Raw genomic sequence first — 10,185 nt, forward strand, 5'->3', positions numbered from 1 at the left:
ACGTTCCTGAGGAGGTTCCTGTGTATGGGTGCCAGAGGTCCCTGCAATGTCCATATCTCCCAGGGGGAACACAATAGGGGTTTTTTTTGTTTGTTTTAACTGAAGCCACCTTTCCTCTGGAGGATGCATCACAAACTGGGGGCACCTGCCTGAAAACTGATTGAAGTTTGCAGCCAAAGCCTTCTGGAATTCACTCAGAAATTCACTCACTGACTTCAGCCTTAGTGCCTTTCTTCTTGATTCCCCTGGATCTGGAATTATTATGGTTCTTCAGAAGGATTATGCTTTTTAATCTGTGCTGTGGTGCACATTTGTGAGTGTGTGTGAGATGTCTAAACACAGCATCTTGTAATTGGGGTGGGGAAAAAATGAATCCTGAACAAGCTGTTGACTAAAGTACAGAGGATGGAGTTGAAAGGGATTAGAAAGAAGTTTGGAAATGACTAAGGGGAACACTTAAGGATTTAATTTAGCCTTTCAATTTCTCTAAAGTGCTGATTTTTTTTTCCTCAGGAAGACAGCAATGCAGTTATAAAAGCACCATAAAAACTGCCATCCTGCCCCCACCCTCAGCTGATACAGACTCCAGATTTCTACATTTCTTAGGGAGCAAGATTAAGGAAGAAGTAAAACATGAGGATTGAGCTCAGAAAGGAGAATTCTTGGGCTGTTAGTGTAGCTTCAGAGGTAAATGCTTCCTTACTATTCCAGTTAAAAGGGATGGGATTTGCTCTGCAGAGCAGTGCAGTCACTGCAGGGCTGCCTAGCTGCTACATCAGTTGACACATAAAAGACAGAATTGGTATATAAATTGGCATAGAAAAGACAAAATTGGCTTACTAGATCCTTAACTGTGACTCCAGAGCAGTGTGGGTGTATGTTGTGGATCAGCAGAGCCCTCCACCAAGCTTGCTTTGGGTTGGTAGTCAGTGAAATGGTCTCACAAAGTACTGCACAAACTGGGAAATCTGGAAAGACACTTGGCCAGCTCTGCTAGAGGGGCATGGCTGGGAAATGCCACCAGCTTTGAGCATCACTTGGGTTGGGTCCTGTGCAGGCTGAAGCTTCTCAGTGTAAAACCCAGGATGAGGTGGTAAGGCAGATCCAGCAGATGCTGAATTCATACCTTATGCAGGTGCTGCATGCTGTAGAAAAGATGAAAGCCTTAACCAATGCAGAAACTTTCCTTTCTGCATCCAGAGACCTTTAAGAATACATATTCCTAAGCTTGGATTCTTTACAGTTAAATATTTGGCTCCCTGAGTGCTGCTTGTGCAGTGTGGTGTGTAGCCCCCTGGCTGGTAGGGCAACTGCTGGTGCAGGGCCTCTTGGTGAAACTTATTAATTTTAATGAAGAAAAGGGGAAAAAAAAACCCACACATCCTAGCAGTGCAGCCATTACCAACTGACCTGTTAGAGCTGGTGCTTCTGCTCTGGTCAGGTCCTGCCCTGTATTCCCACCAGGGCAGGGAGATAGCCCAAGTGAGGATAACTGGAGGATGCTGGGGCCCTGGAGAGCTCTGTCTGGTACCTGTGTCATGGGTAAATTTTTAAAATGGTTGGGCAAATACCTGTTAGAGGTGGCTTGGGGAGAGGGGAGTTGAGAATCTGGTGTGGGACAAGCATGAAGATGCATTAAATGATGTCCTGTAGCCCTCTCCACGAGGGCTTTCCATGATTTATGCATTAGCTTAATCTTTGTAATTTCCTCCTTCCCAGGTTGATTAATACTAAATTTAATTTTCTGTAATCAACTTGAGCATGTTACTTGGAGAGATGAGGTTTAGGCTGATTGCAGTAAAAATCTACCTATCCCATCTAGCTTGAATAAAGCAAAACTATTTTTATCTCTAAATTATGCACTATTTTCATGGAGCTCCACAGCCTACTTAGATTTAACCTTTGAATGGAGTGCTCTATTTTTTATTTTTTTTGGGGGGGGCCACTTAATGCAAACTCTACAAATGGACTTTTTAATGATAAGAAACCCACCTGCATGCCATCAACCAAATTATTAGCAAGGCAGAGCAGGATCACTAAATAGCACTGTCAGACTTCAGCTGAACATGAAAAACGTGTTTAAATGCTAAGAACAGAAGTTGCCAGGAAAGAACTTTATAAACACCAAGTGTTGGAGGAAGAAATTAATATGACTTATTTTATTTTTAGAACTGGTGAGTCAAGGCCTGATGCTGATAGGCATTTGCAGGGCTTGGCTGTGCAACAGGACTGACAAAACCAACACAACCTTCTCTTAAAATAAAATCTCTAATCCAGTTTAAAAAAGCCTTAGATAGGGAGAAGAAGTGAACCTGATCCACTCTAAGAATTTCTAAGAGTCTGGTGAGATGTTCTTATGCTGTTGCTTATGAGATCTGTCTGTGATGTGGTTTTGGGATGACTTGGAAAGAAGATAAATTCTGGCCATGCCTTCCTTCTGGCAGGGCCCTTTGCTAGGGCCAGTGGGACTAAATGTCCTCCCTGAGCTTATTTTCCCCAGCAGTGCAGGGAATCAGAAGTAATTTTCTAAAGGCTCAAATCATCAGTGTCAGGAAAGCAGTAAGAAGGATGTCTCAGCTTGGGAAAATTGCTGCCATAAGCTTTTCCATGGCTTTTTGAAGTGGAAGTAGATTTGTGGAAGCCTTCTGTGCAAGCTTCATCATTTTTGTAGCTGAAGCCATGAGTCACAGAGACTTGGGTCTTCCTCACAGATGCCAATGGCTGGAAGCCAAGCTGGAAAAATAAAAAAAAAAAAAAGTGCATTGATCACGGTGGCTCTGTTGGATGCCTGGTGACTATCTGACAAAAACTGGTGGCAGGTCTGTAATTGCCATGTGGCTTTGTGGGTGTGCTCCAGCAGTCTGTTCTCACTGGGCTAAGGTTGAAATTTTTGGCTGCTATGAGCAAACAGATCCTTCTGTGAGCAAATGGATCCTTCTTGGGCTCTTTGGATATCCAAAGCTGGTGAGCTGCCATTGCTATCACTGACTGCTTCTTCAGTCCAGGCATGAATAGGTGCCCCAATTTGGGTGATTTTCACAGCAGAACCAGCTTGTCTGTTCTACCCACTTGTGTGTTTTTCTGTACCTGGTACTGAAATCCTTAAGTCTCTTAAAATCATAGAATCCTAGAACTGGCTGGGTTGGAAGGGACCTCAGAGCTCATCAAGTCCAACCCTTGATCCACTCCCGCTGCAGTTCCCAGCCCATGGCACTGAGTGCCACATCCAGGCTCTTTTGAAATATCTCCAGGGATGGAGAATCCACCCCTTCCCTGGGCAGCCCATTCCAGTGGCTGATCACCCTCTCCAGAAAGAAATTCTTTCTAATGTCCAACCTAAACCTCCCCTGGCACAACTTGAGACCTCTTGTGCCCTCTTGTCTTGCTGAGAGTTGCCTGGGAAAAGAGCCCAACCCCCCCCTGGCTCCAACCTCCTTTCAGGGAATTGGAGAGAGTGATGAGGTCTCCCCTGAGCCTCCTCTTCTCCAGCCTCAACACCCCCAGCTCCCTCAGCCTCTCCTCACAGGATCTGTGCTCAAGGGGGTAGTGGACAAAATAATTTCTCACCTCTGTTTGAGTAGGTTATAAAAGTCCCTGTCACCAATGTCCTACTTGCATCTTGGGGACCCCGTGTTGAGTTGATTTCCAACAATAAGAGTTTAAAAAAATATTTCCTGGTACTTCTGCTTGGGTCTCCAGCTCAACCTATAGGTTCAGGATGGACACAGCAGTTCCAGCTTGTCTTAGGGCCCTGGCTGTCAGCAGGGTGCTGGGTCAATGATGCATGGAGGAACATCTCCCTGGGACTGTATTTTTAGGTGCTGCAGGTGTTTCCTTGTCCTCCAAAAATACTTGTGTTACTCCTGTCCAGGATCTGTGGACTTAGGGTTGGATTCCTGCCATGCTGGGCTTCAACTTCAGCCTTTCAAAAGGCTTTGGTAAAGAAGAGGCTCATTCCTTGAGTACTGCAAATGGAAAAGCTTTTCTCTTGGGAGTTGTAGGGCATCTTTATGGAAAACAGAGCAAGCACTTGAAAGATTTATAGTGGTTACAGAAGAGATTGAATCTATCTTTTATTGATACCTATTTACATGCCCACAGAAAAATAATAATAAATAAATCCGATTGCACAGTAGTCGAGAGAACTTTATTTAGATTTAGTATTTTGAAGTAATTTTTTAGTGCTTTGTTATTATCCGTGGAGTGTGAGATTCAATATTTCAAGCAGGACTGTCACCAAACAGCCAGAGGTTTTAAAAGGATTTTTTATTTTACGTAGAGATAAATGTTGAAACCACATTTTTCAGAGGCACCATCTGTTCCCTGTTGACCTTAATTTTCTGGATGAGTGCTTTTCTTCAAACGTTTTTAAGTCTTGCCTACATTTCATTTGGTTGGGAGTGTTTAGGTTATTTGTTGAACAGGAAATCAGATATTCAGAAGGCAAACACACCATTACATTGCAGTATAATTTAGCCAACTGCTTTGTAAATACTCTGCAGACTTGCTGGGGTGGCTCTGCATCTGGGACACCTGGTGGGTGTGGAGATGGATGTCTTGGGAATGTCACCCTGATGCCTTGCACTGGGAGATGGGGCACAGGACAGAGGGACAGGGCTGTGGGGGACACTTGGAAGGGGGAATTTTGGGGGACAAGGTGAGGATGATAAGGGTTTGTTGGTTGGCTTCATGGCCTGGGATGGGTTTGCTGTTCAGGCTGTCTAAACAATACCTGCTGCTGTATAAATAGGTGTATATAGACTATCTAATATTATAATTAGGTCTATGTTATAATTAGATCTATATATCTATAATATAATCACTAAAATAGCTGTGTGTATATATATATATACACACACAGACATATATTTATGAGGTGTATACATACACATTGTTCCCACAGGACAATATCATAGAATCATAGAATTTTCAGGGTTAGAAGGGACCTTAAAGCTCATCCAGTTCCAAGCCCCCTGCCATGGATCAGAACCTCCCACCAGCTCAGGTTGCTCAGAGCCCTGTCCAGGCCTTAAAAACTTCCAGGGATGGGGCTTCCACCCCCTCTCTGGGCAACCTGTGCCAGGGTCTCACCACCCTCATGGTGAGGAACTTCTTCCTAACTTCCAGCCTAAATCTCACCTCCTCTAATTTGAATCCATTCCCCCTGCTCCTATCACTCCCTGACATCCTAAAAAGTCCCTCCCCAGTTATCTTACAGGTCCTCTATCTCCCTTTATTCCTTTCAATCCTTCTTGCCCTCATGTTTATATAAATGTCTGTGTGTGGTTTTGTCCTTCCTTTGCCTCCATCCTTGCTTTGTGGCTTGTCCAGACTCCTGCAGCTCCTCTGTTTCTCACCCTCCCTCTCCAAGGGCTTTCAAGCCCCTGCCTGTCTTTTTCTGCTCCATATGAGCACCCTGGGTTCAGCACTTTGCTCCATCCTCACCCACTGTCAGCCCCATGGAAACTTCTCAGCACTGCTGGACCCTTTCCTCAGACTTTTTGTGTCAGATGGCTGCTAATGACCTGGCCCATCTGGGCTATAGCTGGCCCACAGCTGCAGCCATTTTAGAGACAAAATGTACTTTTTGCAGGGATGGGAACATCTTCATCGCTTTGGGTTGTGAGTAGGGTTGTTATAATCCTGCTGTTACATTCCTTTTAGTAATGTACTTGTTCCTTTTGTCCCTGCAAATATAGCCTAATGCAGAAGGGATATTGAGAGGGTTTGGGTTTTTTTTTTCCCCTGGATACTGGAATAAAACTCATGATGTGATGTGGTAGGAAAAAATGATATAATTTAATTTCTTTGTGTGTGTGTACTTCAAAAAATTCCAAGAGCACTGCACTCTTCTAAATGAACCAGCTGGTTTGTTTACAGCTCTGCTATCTAAGTGCTGAGTAAAAGCCCATTACAACAAGATGCAAAGATGTGGGAGGAAAGGAGCTGAACAAACACCAAAATATCTGCTTAAACCAAGACTCTGCTGCTTCCAAATACCAAAACCCAGTGGTGTCTGCCTCACCAGGCTGATATTTGGGAATACCTATTGCTGCACCAATTTTTGAGGGAAATGATGGAGAGAGAAGGAGCAGCTGCTGGATTTTTGGCTGATGGTAGTGGCTGTTTGCTGCCCAGAAACCCAGGTAGTGCTCTGCTGCTGGATCTTTAGAGGGTTCTGGGTGTTCATGTGGTGGGTACCACAGCCAGGCCCCAGGGACTGAAGGCAGTGGGGGGGGTCACCTGCTGCCCTTCCTCCCCACCCTGCCTTGGGGGACTCTACTGGGAGATTGGGAACATCTTGTTTTAACTCCAGCTAGATCAAGCTATTTTAAAGGGGTTTTTTTTTTCCTAATCAGTGCTATAAAATAATTAAAGTGGTTAAGTTTTGTCTCTCCTTGTTATCTCTAGCATCTAGGTTTCTATCTTTGGATGCCAGGACAGGAGTACTGGAAAAAAACAAATCTGCTCTCTCTCTACCACTAAAGAAATTTGATTTTTTTTTTTTTTTTTTTTTTTCTGATTTCTGAAAAAGCATTGAGAGTGGTTTGGGTTGTCTTGGCCTTGTTTTGAGGAGGTGATCTATACAATAAGCCAAATTGCACACTTTAAGAGTCTCTCAGAACCACAGGATCCCACTGGCACCTCCAGGACAGGCTCTTTCAGAAGGCAAGGTGTCTGGCTTAGCTGCTGAAGATCAGCTTCTAATTATTACTGCAGTTAATCTCAGTTTGATCTTTGTTTTATACTTCTCAGCAGTGACAGAGGAAGTGTTGAAGAACCCCATGACAAGCAGGACTCCTCAGCTCTCCCAGAGGTGAGCCCAGAAATCACAGATTGGGCTGAGGCAGCATTTAAGGCTTCCAATACCCCTCTAGGACCCACTGAAACCTCCAAACTTCTGGAAAGCTGAACAGTGCATGAGATGTGGAGGTCTTGAGCACCCCAGCATGCTGAGCACCCTGGTGGCACCCAGCCCTTATCATGGGGGTTCCCATTCAAGGGTCTCAAACATCAAGAGCATCCCAAGCCTGAGCTGGAATTAGCAGTAAAAAGCTGCTGGAAACCATGGCAGCAGAGGGTGAGTGAATGAGGAAGAGCTGGGTCCTTTTGCAAAGGATCTACATCAAACCCAGTGTGTCTTTCTGTTCAGTAGAAGAATGTTTAGTTTCACAATATAAAAACACTTTTTTCCTTATGCATTTTGCCTTTCTACAGCTGCTTCAGAATCCACCTGACTTTGGTAGCATCCTTCTAAAAATCTCTTGGTGTAAATTCTTCTTGTTTCTGTGGATAGTCCCATTGCTTGACTTTTTTCAGGTTTTAAAAGTAAATTCCTTTGAGGCAAAAGAACTACCTTTAATGTGATTTAAAGGAGGCATTCTGCAAATACTTCTGAATGTACTGCCTGAGCAAGTGGATAAAAGATGAGTAAAATTATTATTTTGAACTGGTAGGCTGCAAGATAAACATGAAGTCCTTTTAAAACTACTTGGAAGGCTACAATTTTGTTTCTTAAATTGAAAAGAGAGTGTTGAGAGCCAAATTCTTACCCATGGGAATGCCTGAACCACCACTGCATGATTTTAGATGAAAAAAAAAATATAAATCAGGGTTGTGAATCTGTGGGGCCAAGGAGGAATCTGCTTTCTACTGGCACGTGGGAGAGGTCACTGCTTACAGTAGCCAAGGCAACCCCATCCACCCAAACCTTCAAACCTGGCATCACCTTGCCCACAGTCTCTGCTCACTTCTCCTTGGCAGAACTTTTGGCTTTGCCTGGCTGTGAAATCCCATGCCCTGCTGCCTGCTGGATTTTGGAGGCAGACTGCAGTGCAGCTTTGTCTCAGGTGGGAAAACTGGTGCTGAAAAATCTAGCAGAAAGCTGGCAGGGCAAATGGGGGAAGCTGTAGAGATGTTGCTTTTGTTTGTCAGGTTGAAACAAGGTGCTAAATAACAGGAGCTTTGGTGTAGGGCTTCAAAAAAAAAATATATTTTGTATATGTGTGTGTATGTGTACACAAAATATGTATATATGTGTGTGTGTATATATAAATATATATATAAATATAGAAAAAAATATAAATAAATATAAATATACATATATATGTATGTATATATATATAAAACCAACCTTACCCACAATGTGTAGGTGAGGAAGGTGAACTGACAAGATGAAGGTGACCACTGGGGGTGTCCATGGGATGTTGCTGAGGGTTCTAGAGAAGGTGAACACAAGCTGATTTCTTTTTCCTCCTCATCTGCAGCATGGAAGGAACCCTTCACCTCTGCTGATCCAGTCCTAACCCTGCCATCCTCCAGGTGGGAACATGAACTCCCAGACCATAAGGTGCCCAGGGCTCCCCTGTGTGCTGGGAAAAGCCTGGGAAGTGGCTCTGCTCCCTGCTCCAGAGCTGCAGAGATCCTGGGATCACCCTGCTCAGTGAAAATCCAAGCTTCAGAATCATCTGACATCACCTGACATTTGGAAGATGCAAGGTTGGTTTCCTGGGATTCTTGAGAACTTGATTGCATATTCATTTTTCACAGTAAGGAATTAAATTTGCTACTTGGTTTGAAATCCATGGTCTTTAGGAAGCTTGCTCCCCTCTAAGGAAATTGCCACAAACCCACATGTTAAAAAAAAAAAAAGCCAAACATCATTTTTCCTTATTAGAGTATGTTATTATCCCACGTAATCTCTGGATTATAACTAATTACTGTAGCTACAGCTAATTATTGAGTTAGCTACAGGTGAGAAAGAGCTTATTTTTAATGAGATTTTTGTTTGGTGGAAAAGAATGTATCCTCCAAATGGCAGATTCTCCTTTCATCCACAATCATTTCCCAAGAACTGGATATTGTAGTGCTATCAGTTGTGCTTTATTCTGTTTTGGTGGTTTGTTTTGTGGTTTTTTTTCCCAAATATAATGCAAAACATAATGTGTGGTGAACTGCCCAGCAGAAGTGCTATTGGAGAGGAGGCTTTGAGTGTTTTGCCTCCTAAATGTAAAAATCTTACAGCACAGACAGCAGTACAAAGATACTGATGCTTTGGTGGCTGTGATGTGGCAATGAAGTCACTGCTTGGAAACTGGGAGAGATGCACCATATCTCTCTAGTGCATTAAAAAAAAACCCAAAAAAACCCCACCAACCTAGAACCATGTCCAGGTATAGCTCGGGAGCAGCCCTCAAGTGATGCTCATGCCCTGCACAGGTGATTCTGGCCCAGAGCAGGCTGGTGCTGTTGTGCCAGAAAGAGTTTCCTTCCTCACCTCAGTGGTGTTGGTACTTGGGATGTTTCAACCAACATCTCAAAGGGAAAAGGATGTCCCTTTTTCTCATCTCAGTCTCTGGTCTCTGAGATCAGAGGGCAATGTGCTCCCTACAGCATTGGTAGCACAACTTGAAGCCAAATATAGTCCTAAGCATCATTTATTAGTTCATCCAAATGCAGACAAATCATTTTCCCACTTACTGTGGAAATAACATTGTTTACTTGCCATCTGGTTACTACAGAGTATTTCCTTCCCCCTCATCCCCCCCAAGATAATATGAAGACTTTTTTTTTAATTAGCAGCTCCAGTAAAAAGCAACTGATTTATTTGTGAGAGCTGCTGTTTGCCAAGCCCGTGGCTGTAGCAAAAGTACTGTTTGTTATGACATTGTAGTGAGTCACTTGTTGATGCTATTGGAGGGAGAGAATTTAGTTAAAGACATGGGAACAGGATGTTCATTTTATTTCAGGGCTTGGAACCCTGAGTCATCTCTGCTAGCTGATGAAATACAGCCCCTCACATCTCCTGCTTTTAACAGAACTGGGGATGCTGTAATGAGATCGTGGGTGGAAAAAATACACAGAGCTGATCTTATGCAGAGAGTTTTATTTTAGTTGATGCTCTCTGCTGAAGCACTCTCCAACTTTGTACATCTGTGGCACTGTGTTCCTCAAAGATTTTGTAGTTAGGGGGAGACAGGAGCTGCTGGGTAGCTACCCCATGGCTCTGGAGATCATGGAATCCTAGAACTGGCTGGGTTGGAAGGGACCTCAGAGCTCATCAAGTCCAACCCTTGATCCACTCCCGCTGCAGTTCCCAGCCCATGGCACTGAGTGCCACATCCAGGCTCTTTTGAAATATCTCCAGGGATGGAGAATCCACCCCTTCCCTGGGCAGCCCATTCC

This window comes from Heliangelus exortis, chromosome 6 (genome assembly GCF_036169615.1).
Source record: "Heliangelus exortis chromosome 6, bHelExo1.hap1, whole genome shotgun sequence".
Taxonomy (NCBI): domain Eukaryota; kingdom Metazoa; phylum Chordata; class Aves; order Apodiformes; family Trochilidae; genus Heliangelus; species Heliangelus exortis.